The following is a 16,880-nucleotide window of genomic DNA, read 5'->3' as shown; positions in this document are numbered from 1 at the left end:
GTCAGGGGCCACGCCTGCTTTTTCTCATCATTTTGTCTCCAGCTCTTAGCACCGTGCTTATAGGGTAACAAGAACTCAATATTTGTTAAATAAATGGCTGAAAAGCAAGAGCAATTTTGCTTTTGAATTTGGTGGGAAGAGGAATGTAAAACACAAACTTTTGTGCCTTTCATTACAGAAGCAGTGTTCTCGTGACCAACACAAGAGTTCTCCGTAGTGTTTCAGCTCTGGGATGACCATGTAAATGAGCAGCACCTTCATGATAAGAATATCTGGCTAGTTTGGAAATAACTAAGAAAGGTGTTTACATGGTTGTTTCATTATTGTGCAACAAATACATAACTGGCTTTAAAACTCATGGCAATTTTCTATCATTTGGTGGAAAGAAGAGGCAGGAGAAAATTGAAATGGACCCATTGGGCACCTTGGTTACTTATAATTGTATCATTCCTGCTTTTTCCACCGTCATAACATCTGCTGACCTCCCATGACATATTTTATTGCTCTACTGAACGGAAGAGGTCAGCAACTGGACTGTCTTGTGGAGATTACAGTATGAGACTTCCTTTGTTCCATGACCTCCCCCTCCATCCCCCCTGTGACCCCTAATTCCTCTTTCCTTTGTCAGGGAAGGTGTCGTCTATGCGTTTCTTCTTCCAAACTGCAAAGGAACTTCATAATTTTGTTCCTTTCCAGCTTGCTGCTTGGCTCAGTGACAAAACCCAGCTATTATTTTAAAGATAAATATAAAGTCGAGTGGTAAAAGTTGAGAAGAGTAAGAGGCTCTTTCTGGTTCCTTTTCATCTTCAATTAAGTCAATACATGTTTGTTGTATGTCTTTGATACAGAAGGCACTATGGTATGTGTTGGCTAATAAAAAAGACTCACATGCTAATGGAGACATACAGTGTAGCAATATAAGGCAGATGGTGATAAGTATTAAAATAGACAAAATATTATAGGAGCACAGGGGAAGGGAAGATTAATTCCAATTTAAGGATTTTGAAAGACTTTGTGAGGGGTTTGGACCTTGAATGTGGGTTTTTAATAATGGGGAAGATTTCAGTGAGCTTAAAAAGGAAGAGAGCCTTCTAGGCAGAAGGAACAAGAGAAACTTGGACAAGAAGATAGGAGAACACAGGAAATACTTTAGATATATATAATAATGCAGTGTAACCGGAGTTCCCAATGTTTGGAGATAAAATGAGAGACGAGAGGGGTGCCTGGATGGCTCAGTCGGTAAAGATCTAACTCCTGATTTGAGCTCAGGTCATGATCCCATGGTTTGTGACATCAAGCACCGCATTGGGCTCTGTGCTGACAGTGTGGAGCCTACTTGGGATTCTGTCTCTCCCTCTCTCTCTCTGTCCCCTCCCACCCTCTAAATAAATAAATATTAAAAAATTAAAAAATTGAAAAAACTTCTAAGATAAAGCAGAAACAATAAAAAAGCTATAAGAGGCAAGACACAGTATGTATAAAGGAACAAATCAAATCAGCAGTTGACTTCTCATGTGTGATCTCTGAGTTCATAGATAACAGCAGACAGTGAAATATCTTTAAAATGCTGTAGGACAATTATGCTGTGTATCCACGCATAGGTCATTCAAGAAAAAGCAAATATTCTCATACATTTCTAAGGAAGATTACCACTCACTGACTCTTCTAGTGGCTGCTAAGGGATTCACCTCAACTGAAAGGAAGCCGAAACTGAACCCAGAAGGATGGGTTAGGAAGCCAGTATGTGTAGAAAATTGTTGATGTCTGAGCGGACCCTGCAGACCAGTGGGTAAAAGATACATGGCTCACGAAATAGTGTGGAGCAGTCCATTATTCTCAAGGGAAAAACAAAATGAAATTGGGTACCTGCTTTACTCTAAATACAAAAATCAGTTCTCAGTGGAATAATTTGAAAGGCAAAATTATTACCGATGAAAATGTAGGAAGATATCTTTATGACCTTAGAGTAAGGAAGAATTTATTAAACTGTAAAGAAAAGGCTTGATAAATCTGACGATATTAAAAACTCCCCCCTCAAAAAAAAAAAAAGATTAGCATGTAGAATAATTTTCAGAAAACTCAAATGGCCAGGAACTTATAGGAAAGAGGCTTAATGGTACTAGTAATTGGAGAAATGCAAATTAAATCACAATGGGATAGCAGACTGGCAAAACATATACATTGGCAATATCAAAAGTTGGAGAGGATTTAGTTCAAAAACTGGAAACAACTAATGCCCATTCATAGTAGTAAATGAATATTTACGGTATTTACTAATCAGGACATAAGTTATAATATATTCACACAGTGGAATGCTATACAGCAGTGAAAACTAATGAACATCAACTATATGTGCATGGGTAATTCTCATACATAATGCTGAGTGAGTAAAGCAAAAGGCGGGAGAATACATATTGTATGACATTTACATGAAGTTAAAAATTCAAAACAGTATTGCATGTGGTTTGAGGATACGTACATGATAAAATTATGATGAGGTACATGGGGGTTGGTGTAGTTCAAATTTGGGAGGAAGAGGTATGCAATCTACCAGCGTTCACAGGAGTTTCCCCTGCCTGTATATATGTACATATGTAACATATGTACATATGTTCCCCTGCCTGTACTTATGTTATTTATTAGGCTGAGAGGTAGGTACATGGACATTTGTTGCTTTATTCTGTATACCTTTTTAAGTCTTCAATATCGCATAATCCTTTTCTAAAACAAAAAGTAAATCAGACATGAGGGAATGGAGGTGGCAAGTGAGGACTGTTTGTTCCACCGTTTTTTATACTGAGAAGGGAAGAAGAGAAGAGAATGTGTTTCTGTTTTTTGACATGAAATGATTTGGAAGGATTTGAAACTTTGTGCAGTTGTGTAGATAAATGGACACATGACGCTGCAAAATTATGAGCTCATACCCGATCTATTCAACTTTGTGAAGTACTTTTTGTTATTTGGATAGTGCTAGGTACAAGGTCTGAATTGTGAGACACTCAACTTGGAATTATGTTGAGTTGTTAGGAAACAGAGTTGTACATGATTTATTCCTTTTTATTCCTTCTTAATCTCTGAGTAACCTAGCTTTTTGAGAAGAACCAATAGGACACATATAGAAAGAGGACCAAAATTCAACATACTGAAAAAAAAAAGTCAACATATTGAATCATTGAAGATGTTTATAAAATATATTCTTCCAAAGAAGCTGAAATTTGATGATAGGAAGGTCTTAAAATCTGTCATCCAAATGTAGATTGTTTGTGGTTGAATTATTTTGTTTATTGTTTTCAATTCCATACACTGAACTGGGTATCTTTATACATTTTGTTTCATTTATTGGCCACAAAACTTTCAAAAATGAAAGAACTCACCAACAGCATCCATATCTCTTTGGTAGGTTTGGGGTAGATATTTTTAAATGTGTGTTGAAAATTATATGCTTTAATTGCCTCCCCTTTAAAACTAAATCATTTTCTGAGTAGGGTACAGTGTGTTCTGTACCAAAAGAAAACCCCTGCTTGGAACAAAGGTGTTGCTGAATAGCTCTGCCAGAGACCTCTATTTCAAAGGCAGAATTTTATTTCACAGGAAATGTGAATCTGAAAGTATTTTACTAGTAATTAGCTTTTAAAATAGCAGAGACTTCATATTCTTCATTTATGCTTGGAAGCTGCACATGGAAAATGTGGGGATTTTTCCTGACTTGCATAAAATTGTTAGGAACATGCTCTATTCTAGCTTGGAAAACAAAATATACCACACTTGGCCTTCAATTGAGACAGCAAATTGAGGGTGGTCTTGGGGAGGCAGCAAACCCAGAAGATAAGTAAGCTCTGGGTGTCCTCAGCAGGTGCTGTCCCAATCCGGGCCACCCCAAACCCCTTACACTTTCATCCTCATCTCCAGTGAAATTTTAAAAGAATTAGTAATCATAATAGCATTTATTAAATGTTCAGTCTTACTGTCCCCTTTTAGAGATGGTAAAACTGAGGCACAGAGAAGCTAAGGGTCTTGCAAAGGCCCACAGCTAGTAAGTGGCCAGAGTCAGGTTTAAACTCAGGCAATATGATTTCAAAACCACTCACTTAACCACCAGGCTATGCCTCTTGCCATATTTGAAGACATTAAACCACAGCACTGGTGTGAGTTACTGGTATTAAGTAAGTTCTATCGCAGTTTCGTTATCACTCCTGGCTGCTGTTATCACAAGTAAATTGGGGCTTCGATCTTCACTCCCAGCCCTTGACCCAAGCGATATGCTACTAGGTAGTAATGCTAAATAGTTTTGTAGAACAATGATACCAGTTTAAAGTCTGAACAACACTGTACGAGAGTATGCCTTGTTCCACATTTAAAGTTTTTACTGATCTGATGGGTGTGAAATGTTATCTCATTGTGGTTTTAAATTGCATTTCCTTGATTACTGATGCAGTGGAAAATTTTTCACATGTTTTTGGCCCATGCATACTTCCTCTTCTATGAAATATCTGATCATGTCTTTTGCCCATTTTTACACTGAGTTGTTTTGTCTTTTTTCATATTGATGTGTAGGAGATTTTTACATATGCCAGATGCTAATCTTTTATCTTTACATATGTATCAAATATCTTTTCTTATTTGGGTCTTCTTGTCTTCCTTTAGATCGTCTTGATAAATAGAAGTTCTTAATTTTAAAGGCTTTAAATGTATCAGTCTTTTTCCTTTATGATTTAGAGCTTGAAAAAAAAATTTAATGTATCTTACCCTCCCCCCAAGATGGTGAAGATATTCTTATGTATTATCTTTTCAAAAATTTATGGTTCTGACCTCCCTTATTTAAGCCTTGAATCTAATTGGCACTGATGATTCTCATGTAAGGTGAGGGGTAGGGATCCAATCAAAAAAAATTTGTTTTATCCCTCATGGAGCCAAATATCCAAGTACCATTTATTACATCGTTTCCCTGTTTCCACTGATTTTCAGGGTCTCTGTCATTCCGTCATGAGTGAATCTTTCTGATAAGGACAGATTATTTTTGGCCTTTTGTTCCATAGGTCTGCCTGTCTAACACCTTATCAGTTCCACATTGTCTTACTTACTATAGTTTTATAAGTAGTTCAGCTGTGGGCTAAGGAAGTCCTTTACCATATTCTCCTGTGGGGGTTTTGGCATTCTTAGTGTTTTGCTTTTCCATATACATTTTGGAATTAGTTTGTCAGGTACCATAAACAACTTTGTTAGTATTTTTATTTGATTGCACGGAAGTTATCAGTTAATAAGGGAAGAGGTGATATCTTAATGACACTGTTTTATTTCTCATTTGTGCACATGGGATATCCCTCTGTTTATTAAGGTTTTTCCAAAAAGTTGAAAACCTTTCTCAAAAAGGTCTTGTACATCTTTTGTTAGAGAAATTCCTAGGTACTTTATACTTTTGTTGCTATTATCACTGATAATCTTGTTGAAAAATTAATTTTTAAACTGCCTTTGGGTACAGTTCTACAATTTTTATTTATTATGTGGCAGAAACAACCTTGCTTTTCACCCGAAGTATTTCCCTTTCTTCAAGGACACACATTTTTTTCTCCCTGGCCATCCTTTCAATCAGGTTTGGTGTGGCCATATGACCTTGGCTGACCAATGGAATGTGGGCAGCTGTGATGTATACTTAGTTGAGGTCTGAGCCATGAAAACCTCTTCTACAGGGGCTCCTGGGTGGCTCATCTGACTTGGGCTCAGGTCATGATCTTACGGTTCTTGAGTTCGAGCTTCGCATTGGGTTTGCTGCTGTCAGCGAGAGCCTGCTTCTGATCTTCTGTACCCCCTCACTCTCTGCCCCTCCCCCGTTCTCTCTCTCTCTCTCTCTCTCTCTCTGTATCTCTCTCAAAATTGAATAAACATTTAAAAAAAATCTCTATAGCTCCCACTCCTTTTTGTATGTTGTTGGATGTTAATGCCAGGAAGGCTTCGGAAGCCACATATTGAATAGGGTGGCATCTCTATCAGCTGGGTCCCTAAGAGACTGGGTGGAGCAGAACACTTTCTCATCTGCTCCCACCGAATTAGCTTTACATGATGAGAAATGCATTGTTATTTTGTGAAGCTGCTGAGGTATATCTATTACAACAGCAAGATTATCTTAATTAATGCATATTAATTTTAATCCCAACAATTCTATAAGCACACCTATTAATCTACATATCTGTTGATTCTTTGGTGTTTTCTGCAAAAAAAAAAAAATCACGCCATCTATAAGTAAGGAGTTTTGTTTGTTTTCTTTCTTAGTTTTTCAGGCTTTATTTTTTTTCTTGTGCTACAGTACTAGCTAAGACCTCCTGTACAGTGTTGGACAAAAGCAACAATGGTTTGCAAGTTACCTTGTTCCTGGTAGTAAAGGGCAACTTTGAACATTTTATCATTAATTGTTATTTCAGGTGTAATTTTATGTCCTTTATCAAGGTATTGAAATTCCCCCTTTTATTTTTAAGTTTATTTATTTTGAGGGAGAAGAAGAGAGAGAGGGAGAGAGAGAGAGAGAGTGCCCGCACGTGCACATATGAATAACTGGGGGAGGGGCAGAGAGAGAGAGAGAGAAACCCAAGCAGGCTCTTTACTGTGAGTGCAGAGCCCCTTGTGGGGATTGAACTCACGAACAGTAAGATAATGACCTAAGCTGAAATCAAGAGTCAGATACTTAACTGATTGAGCCACCCAGGTGCACCTGGAATCCCCTTTTTATTACTAATTTGTCAAGTGATTTTTCATCACAAATGGATGTTATCTTATTTAATGATACATTTGCATCTTTCAGAAAATCGTGGTTTTTTTCTCCATGAAACTGATAATGTGCTGATAGATCTGTTTTCAGGGGTGACATTCCCCATAATTTGAACTGTCTTTTACTGTCCTTTCCTGATTTTCTCATTGTTTTGGTATTAACATGAATTGGGGCATGCTTCTATTTTTCTCTCATTACAAAAAAATTTGTTTAACATTGGATCTTCGGTTTCCTGAATATTTGGTAAAAATTACATATAAAGTTGGCTGTGCCTAATGATGTGTGTGCATGGGTGTGTATGAGTAATTGGCTTTTTTTTTTTTTTAACACTGACTCAATTATTTTGATTGACCAGTAGATTATAGAATCTACTTTTATTTTCCATTTCTTTTTGGAGGAATTTTGGTAATTTGTGCTTTCCAGGGATTGTATTGGCATAAACTGTGTGTGTGATCTGTTTACTATCCTGTTAGCCTGCACTGTGATTTCATTTATGCCATTTCACCATTATATTCTTTATTTATGCCTTCTCTCTCTGTTTGCTTGACTAATAATTTCAAAGGTTTGTCTGTTGAATTATTCTTTTCTGGTAGCTGCATATTTGATTTCCTGATTATATTATAGCTTTTTTTTTCTATTTTAGAGAAAATTTGTCTTATATTTATTATTCTCTTCTTTATGTGTTTTAGGGACTTTCATTGCTTTTTTTTTCTAACTTCTTAATTTGGATGTTGATTTATAAACCTGGGGCCTTTCTTTCATAACATAACTATTTAAGGGTATACATTTTCCTTTATCATTTTATTTGTACCTTTAAAGTGTGTGTTTATTTCATTATTGTTCTGCTCAGTGTTTTCTAATTTCCATTTATGCTTTCGCTTAGAGGACTATTTTTATATTTCTAAGCAAATAGAATTTCTCATTATTTTATCATTAATTTCTAACAGCTGCATTTTTTTTATCAGAAAAAATGTGATTGGATGCACAACACTTGTGATTTATTACTGAGACCTGCATTAATAGCCTGGCACAGAGTGAGTTTCTGTAAATATTTCCTACGTGCAAGAAGATAATTCATATTACTTAATTTTTGAGTTCTGTGTTTATTAGAACAAGCATATTGATAGTGTTATTTAGATATTTCAGATATTTCCTCATGTACTTGATCTTGCTTGATCAGTTAATTACTAAGCAGATATATTAAATTTCCTACCATGATGAGATCTTTCATAGTTCTATCAATTTTTGCTTATATAGTTTGCATTCATGTTTTTATGTGCATACTGGTATAGAACCGATTTTTCTGGTGAATTGATCCTTTGATCATTAGAAAGTGACATTTTAAAATCTCTAGTATTGCTTTGGCTTTAAATTTTATTTTATCTGATATCGATGTAGTTATACCAGTGTTCTTTTGGTTCCTTTTTCCTAACACCTGCTCTTTCATTTTTTGATTTTCCAACTTTCTGTGTGTTTATGTTTTTGATATGTTTATTGTAAAAATCATACCTAGATTTAAAAATAATCCAGTCTGGCAATAATAATATATACTAATAACATATTAATAAGTTATATTTATTATCATTAATGACATATTTATTTCTATTATCATATTTTGTGACTTCTATGTATTTTCTTTTTATAGCTTCTCTCTTTTTATTTCTTTCTCACCTTCTTATGGATTGCTTAATTTTATTTTTCTCAACTTTTTTTTCCATTTGAAAGTTATACTTGCCATGGTTACTCTTAGTAGTTACCCTAGAATACTGTCTTTCAAACTGTGGGTGGTAAAATCAATTCCCACGGGTATTGATCAGGACTTTCAAAAAATTCTATAGAAGAAAATAGTAAACAGAGAACAGTAAATAGAATAGTAAATGTATAATAGGGAAAATCTTGTTTTCATGACAATGTTCCTTCTCTCTGTATCTTAGAACAGAACTTACTGCCTCCTAAGTCCATTGATTATATTTTCAATCATTCAAACAATCACTCAAACACAGCCAGATTGCAGTTCCCTATAGAGCCCTTCTTGGAGCCTGAAGCAAAAGGAAGAATGTGTGCAATTTTCAAGATATCCTCTCATATTCTATATATATGCAATATATTTAATATATATATATGTATATTAAAATAGCCTCTCACATTGTGGACCAAGGGAAAAAAGTTAATGAAAGTTCAACAATCGAAAAACATGACTACATATAGAGCCCATGTGGCCCAATCTGATGTCAGGCCAGCGACTACCTTCACAAACCCACTTTGGGGTTGGGGGTTAGGGGACCGGCGCCGGGTTAGAAAGGGCAGTTTCCCCTGCACAGTGACACTGGGCAGCAAGTCAAACAAATAGCAACAGTCTTTGTTCATGGTTTTGCTATTTTGTTCATCATGGGCTTTTTCCATTGTTTGGATTTTTAAAGATATTACATTAACAATTTTATTTAAAACATTTTTTTAATGTTTTATTTATTTTTGAGAGAGAGAGAGAACACACACTGGGGGGGGGGGGAGGGGCAGAGAGAGGAAAGGAGACACAGAATTGGAAGCAGGTTCCAGGTTCTGAGCTGTCAGCACAGAGCCCAACGTGGGGCTCAAACCCATGAACTGAGAGATCATGACCTGAGCCAAAGTCAGATACTTAGCATACTGAGCCACTCGGTGCCCCTACATTAACAATATTCTTTACCTTGCATACTGGTTTCTCTGGTGCCCAAGGCAGGTGAGAGAACATTAATCCAGCCCCAAAGGTAGGCCCTGGGGCTCTGGCTTCTGCCCACTCTCTGACAGAACAGGTCCAGCCTTGCTTTTGGTCTCCTGGGCCACGTGGAGATGCCAGTTCACTGGAGTTTGGGCACGTGCCACCAGGCAAAGGGTAGATTTGGTGCTAGCTCACAGGAAAGTCGTCCCTTTTTTTTTTTTTTTTATTTGCCTTTCAGCATTTCTTACTTTCTTGATAGCTCCATAGTGCAAAGAGATGTTTTTAATATTTTATTTCTCTGTCTTTGTTATTTTCCACCAGGGACTCATTCATTGTATTTATTCTGTTGTGCCCCCAGAAATGCAAGTCTCTGGAAGCTTCATTACTGTGAGATATAAAATAAGAGGAGCTGTCCACTGAGCTCAGCCAGTGTCCGATGACCGGCCACGCTGGTTTACCTCATTCCGCTGGGAGGCAACCGCGCTCTCCCAGTCAGTTTGCCAGGAGCACCAGGGAGAGACTGTCTTGCTGGAGAAATGCTACACATAGAGAGAGGCTCCTTTCAGTTGGCTGACTTTTTCAAGTTTGATTTGGTTTTCAAAGCTAACTAGTGCTTTTAGGTTCCAGGCGCACCTCTAGGAGTTTTGTGTATATTAACTCACCTGCTTCTCATTGTCCCCTTATGTGCTCGATACTCCTGTTATCAGCTCCTTTTCAAGGACAAGGAAGACAGAATGAGGAGTTCACGCCCTCACTGAGGGTCACACAGACGGAAAGTGGAGAGCCAGGATTTGAACACAGCTTGCTGGGCTACCAACGCCACGCTCTTACCCACAGTGCTATGCTGCCTTTTAATGTCACAGGATGAAGTGTGGTTAGTGTTAGTCCCGACCAATGCTCAGCAAAGGGCTACCACACTGACCCAATTTCCTGTCTCCCGCCATGGCTCCTGTGAGTAGAATATAGGAAAGTTAAAGTCCCCATGTTTTTAGCTAGTCAGGCACTAAATATATCAACTCATCTCTGTAAAGATATTTGCCAGAGCAAACCCACCAAATACGTGGTTTTTACTTGAAATGTGTTGATGACTTTTGGAGGAGTTGGGATAATCTCAATATTGATTATGTGTATATGCTTTCTTAATTACTCCTTGCTGTCTCAGTGGAGATTTTCATCATCAATAGTGCATATCAACTATTAATTCCCAAGTGTGACCCACTTCAACTTGCAAATGCTATGAATGATATAGAAGAGTCACTTCCATTAGCTTTGAAATGGCTTTGATGGGTTGAGCAGGCCACATTCTGGAGTTTTATGTTCTTTACGTTTTATAGCTGAATCTGGCTCTAGGATTGTAGTTGTCAAATGCAAACTTAGCACGCTTTGTTTTAACCTTATATGAAGATGCTTGGCTTTCATAAGAACTAATTGGATCATTTTTCTGGTTTCTTTTCAAACAAGAATTGACATATAAAAGGAATATAAAAGATTAAGAGTAAAAATCTGGACCAAGTTAAACCTGACTTTCACTGGTGTCTTTTTAATATAAAAGCTGTATTTCCCCTTACAGTATGTGAAATTTTATCGTGTTTTGGAATACATACTAGAAAATACTTCAGTTTTCACTTCTTTCTTATCATTCTCCTTTTTCTTCTATGATTAATTTGGTACTCTCTCAGGCAAGACACTTTTATAAGCAAATAATTTGTCAAAAATAATCAAATCGTGACTTTAGATATATTTCTGGCCTCAGTTTAAAAGGAAATCAAATGCTTGCATAATGGAACTAATCAATGGTAGATTTGTTTCAGTATCAAAGTTTGGGTTCCCTGAGAAGCAGACTATGAGGTGGAGAGTCCAACCCCATGTGGAGGGGAAGGGAGCAGGATTGAGCAGAGGAAGAAGTTGGGCTGTGAGACAGTCTCAACAAAGGCCTCAGCCCGCCCCATGGGCAGCAGGGGGTGAGCCTTCACTGCTGACTCAGTTGGGCAAAGTTGGGCCTGTGAACTCCATCAATAAACTGGACAAAGGCCATGCTGGGGAAGGGGGCAGATATTGGCCAAGGCAGCTCTTGTTAGTTCATGAAATTCCAGTTGGTCAATGATTCTGTCATGTCCAGAGGGAGAAGACAAACATTTCCGGCAAAGGAGCAGGAATTCAGGAGGCAGAAAGCTTCCAGAACTGGGAGAGAACACATTTCTGTTGTACGCGGCTCTCTGTGGTGTTTGTTTTGTTAGCCCTGGGAAACTAATCCAGTGTGCTGCATCCTTCCTCTGCTGCTCACAGGTTTATTTTTCCCCTTCCGCCACACGGGAAGCTTCTTGAGGGTAGGGATGGGACTTTGCTTATGTTCACATCCCTTGAACAGCTTAACAGTGCTTAGTCAGGGCTCAGTGAGCATTTGTTGAATGGAAGTAATTGTAGGCTTCCACAGAAATAATGCGGTTCATTATTTGTTATTATAAATTCTCTATAATTTGCCTGTCAGCTCTTGACATTAATTGTCATCGACGAAATAGCAGAGGTGCCTCTTAGTTGCCAAGAGTTGTTTGGATAGGGCGAGGAAATAAATATTTACGGGGAAACACAAGAGCCTATTTTAATATTATTTTAAGAACAGTCACTAACATTCACTGAAGAGTCCGCTACGTGACAGGCTCTGTTCTGCGGTCAGTGTGTATTCTTTTATTTAATCCTTACAATGTCCTGGTGAGGTAGACCCTATTGTCAGCCCCAGTGTACTGATGAAAAACACTGAAGCTTAGAGGATGTAAGGAAGCAGAGTTAAGAGTCCACCTTGGGCAACATGACTGGAAACTTTGCTCTTAACCTAAGAGTCTTAACTTCGACTCTTAGGAAGCACAGAGCCTGATCTTCCCTTTGTGCAGAACTGAAACATCCTCAACTTTGTGTTTATGGATAACAAGTGTTTAGTTTGTTCTCCATATAAATGTGTGTGTGTGTGTGTGTGTGTGTGTGTGTGAGAGAGAGAGAGAGAGAGAGAGAGAGAGAGAGTTGAATGTATATCTAATCTGTAGCGTGTTTGTTCTTTCTGTATATATCCTATCAGTTTGCTCAGACATCTTTAGAGCCTGGGAGGCAGGTCTCCTAAGCTGTCGTGCTGATGTACTTCTCTCCCTGTCTAAAACGACAGGTTTTCTAGTTAAGTGAGTGGGTCTCCAGCTCTGCACTGCCAAGTTGACCAGAAGCCGCAGCTCAGCAGGGGAGAGCCCCTCGCAATTAGAGCACGTCACTCCTGTCTTGCCCTAGAACTTCTGTGGGGGAACGTTTTGTTTGAAGGAAGGCTTCTCTAGCAAAGGAAGAGTTAGACTTCCCTAATTTAGATCATCTTAGTTTACACATGAGGCCTGGTAAATAAACTTCTTCCTCTGTTTATATAAACCAAAGTCCTGGGAAAACCCTAGTAAAGTTACCAGAGAGAGGAACACCACCAAAACCTAACTCCTCAGACTGTCTGGACTCAGGTTGGATTTTAGGGCTATGTGACCTCTGTGTGACCTTTGTCCAGAAATTCGTTCTTTCCAGGGGCTGCCCCATCATGATTTAATGACATGTCTTTTTTTTTTTTTTTAACGTTTATTTATTTTTTTGAGACAGAGAGAGACAGAGCATGAATGGGGGAGGGGCAGAGAGAGAGGGAGACACAGAATTGGAAGCAGGCTCCAGGCTCTGAGCCATCAGCCCAGAGCCCGATGCAGGGCTCGAACTCACAGACCGCGAGATCGTGACCTGAGCTGAAGTCGGATGCTTAACCGACTGAGCCACCCAGGCGCCCCTAATGACATGTCTTTATTGAGAAAATGAGCAATGGCTTTCATTATTTTTGATTTCAAGAGAAACTTATGGAAGCTTGATGAAAAAAGGAGGGGGGAGTGGGGAATAACACTGGAGAGGTGGTACAATGTAACATTCCTCCCAGGAGCCTCTGTTCCTAACATTGCCTTTTTTATGTTTATTTATTTTTGAGAGAGAGAGAGAGAGAGAGAGAGAGAGAGAGAGACAGAGCATGAGCGGGGGAGGGGCAGAGAGACAGGGAGACACAGAAGCCCAAGCAGGCTCCAGGCTCCAGGCTCCGAGCTGTCAGCACAGAGCCCAACATGGGGTTGGAACTCACGAACCATGAGATCATGACCTGAGCCGAAGTTGGACACTTAATCGACTGAGCCACCCAGGCACCTCTGTTCTTTTCTTTATTTATGTCTCTTAAAACAAAAAGGGGAAGAACGAAAAAAAGAAAACCCCATAACCTTCTATGCTTTTGCTGTTGTTTTTTTTAAAATTTTTTTAAACATTTATTTATTATTGAGAGAGAGAGGGACAGAGTGTGAGCGGGGGAGGGGCAGAGAGAGAGGGAGACACAGAATCAGAAGCAGGCTCCAGACTCTGAGCTGTCAGCAGGGAGCCCCACGTGGGGCTCGAACCCACGGACCTCTAGATCATGACCTGAGCCAAAGTCAGATGCTCAACCGACTGAGCCACCCAGGCGCCCCACCTCTGGTCCTAATCAAGAATGAGGCTCCATCCCAAATCTACAATAGTACTGTGCAGCCATCGCTTCAAAATATTTCATAAATCATATTCTTGTGACAGGAAAGAAAACTAGTTTATATAACCTAGTAAAGGGTTCTTATTATAGTTTTACCTTAAGCCTGGATGGAGGCTTTAGTCTGATTCTTTTATGAAATTTTGACCGGAAGGGTGCTCCAAATAAACCTCATGTCAACCTGACTGTGGAGTCAGGACGAGCCAGGGTTTCAGAGTTCTGCTGCTCTGAGTCACCTCAAAAGTGTTACTTAATTTTTATGAGTCTTGATTTCTTGTCTACTTGACGGGTATAATAGCTCCTTCCTAATGCTAAGGAGTGTGTAAAGCATATGTGAACAAGGCAGAGTTACTGCCTGGTTATACCTTATTTCATGAAAACGGTTAGATGGGTTTTCACCAAATGTGGAGGAGATACCTGAATGGTTTGATGAAACTACAGGCCCAGTAGCACATGTGACATTTACACTGGGGGAGGGGGTGGATAGCGGGGCGCCTCAAAAGGGGGGGGGGCAGTTACTTTTCAAAATAGCTGAATGAGAGGGAGACACCCAGGCCACACGCCATTGAAATGACCCAAGCCGAAGTTTTTGGCCGAGCTGTAGATCTAGTCAAACTAGATCGCACAGACGCCAAAAAGCAGTGTTGATCCAGAGTGAAGCTACTCTCACAGCAGAATCTTCTGTACACCTTGAGTAGGAATCTTTGTAAGTAGTCGGAATTTACATATCAGTTATTAGTAGTTCTGTTCAATGGCACAGGGTGGGCTTGTTAGAAACCTATATAGACCGCTTAGCTTAGGACTTAGCACATAAATAGGTCCCTAGTGAACGTTCTCAATTCCACCCATTCTCCATTCCTGCCACCCACCTCCTCCACCAGGAGCATGTAGGGAAGCTTTAATCATGTTCCGTTTTGTATAAATCGTACTTAGTCATAGTGACTCAGTCATTTCTGTGGAGACAGACTGGTCCAACAACAATAATAGCCTAATATGGCAGACACACTAGGATGTTTTGGGAGAAGAAGAAATCATTTTTTTTAGCAAGCTAGTATCTTTATTCCCACAAATATTAGAATATTGAACTACATTTTGGTTTGCCCGGCTGCCCCTAAAGTGTTGAAAGTGCTGTGAAAGAAGTTGAATTAATAACAAAAGAGCCGGGGCATCTGGGTGGCTCAGTCGGTTGAGCGGCCGACTTTGGCTCAGGTCATGAGGTTCGAGCCCCGTGTCGGGCTCTGTGCTGACAGCTCAGAGCCTGGAGCCCACTTCGGATTCTGTCTTCTTATCTCTCTGCCCCTCTCCCGCTCACACTCTGTCTCTCCCTCAAGAATAAATAAACATTAAAAAAAAAAGACTTAAAAAAAATAAGAGAGTATATTTTTGTGTTTGAAGCATTATTTTTAATTTGCCCCCACCCCAAACTGAAATGACGCTTTTTCTATTGGCAGATAAGTATAGAATAACGGATATTTTTATATTGAAATATTTTCTATGCGGAGGAGATGAACTAGCCTTGCTCTCTCCCATTTAAGTTTCACTTTTGATTTTGATGCGGTACCATAAAAAGTCAGTCTACTGATGGAAATGACACTTTATAAACCCAGGTGTGAAAATTTTAAGTACAATTTGTCTTAGATCTTTCCTTTAAAATAACTTGTTCTCTAAAGTCGATACCTTGAACTTAACTGTTAACCGAGAATGTTTTCTTGTAATGCGTGACTGATATGATAGCAGCTTTTTTCTGCATTACAGTGAAAACATTGCTCGTCCAGACAGGTAGCCAGTTTTTCCAACATCCACAAAGGTGTGAAAGTATTTTTTACCCATGGAAATCCCGATGGCACAGTTTAAAAATACAGGTGATTTTATTTTGCATCTGCCTGATGTGCTGCTGATTGTTTCCTCCTCTTCCCTGTAAGGGCTTTCGTAACCACTCAGAGGGCTGAGGCTTCAAACCTGCTGTGGAGCAAACGTTCTTGTCTTCCCCCCGTTCCTGCCCTGGCACATAGAGGAGGTGATTTCTGCCAAACTCAGCGTGACAATGACTGTTTCAACCCAACAGCTAATACCCCCCTCCTTGAGAAATACTGTGGGCCCCAAAGGGCTGAGGAAGGAGAAATGGGAGAAGGTACCCACCACCTCTTGGGGGAACTCTCTTTGTTGAACACCTGCCCTCAGGTGTCATGCTAAGTTTCTGTCCTCTCCTTAGCCCACCTGGCCAGGATGTCCATATGGAACAGGACTCACCATTGTGCCTCTGCAGCCACGGGGCTGAGCCTGTTGTCCAGTCAGGCTCTCACCAGAAGCCTGTCTTGTGGATTAATGGGCACTTCCTTGTCTTAATGAAACTGATATTTTGTTCCCATTTGGTGGCTGCGCTTCTCTTCATTATCAGGCAGAATCCTGAAGAAGAGGGCTGAGTGGTGGGATTTATTGTTTATTTTATTATTTTTTAATTTTTTAAAATATGAAATGTATTGTCAAATTGGTTTCCACACAACACCCAGTGCTCCTCCCAACAGGTGCCCTCCTCAATGCCCATCACCCACCCTCCCCTCCCTCCCACCCCCCATCAGCCCTCAGTTTGTTCTCAGTTTTTAAGAGTCTCTTATGGTTTGACTCCCTCCCTCTCTAACTTTTTTTCCCCCTTCCCCTCCCCCATGGTCTTCTGTTAAGTTTCTCAGGATCCACATGAGAGTGAAAACGTATGGTATCTGTCTTTCTCTGTATGGCTTATTTCACTTAGCATCACACTCTCCAGTTCCATCCACGTTGCTACAAAAGGCCAGATTTCATTGTTTCTCATTGGCAAGTAGTATTCCATTGTGTATATAAACCACAACTTCTTTATCCAT

General features: G+C 39.4%; 1 long non-coding RNA gene across 1 annotated transcript in view; it reads left to right on the top strand.

Moving 5' to 3' along the window:
• The window catches only part of LOC122214358, a 74,289-nt gene that overhangs the window by 25,564 nt on the left and 31,845 nt on the right, over positions 1 to 16,880 (top strand). The window lies entirely within an intron of this gene.

Source organism: Panthera leo, chromosome A1 (genome assembly GCF_018350215.1).
Source record: "Panthera leo isolate Ple1 chromosome A1, P.leo_Ple1_pat1.1, whole genome shotgun sequence".
In the NCBI taxonomy this organism is placed as follows: domain Eukaryota; kingdom Metazoa; phylum Chordata; class Mammalia; order Carnivora; family Felidae; genus Panthera; species Panthera leo.
The sequence above is the reverse complement of the archived record's forward strand: the minus strand, read 5'-3'. Positions and strand labels throughout refer to the sequence as shown.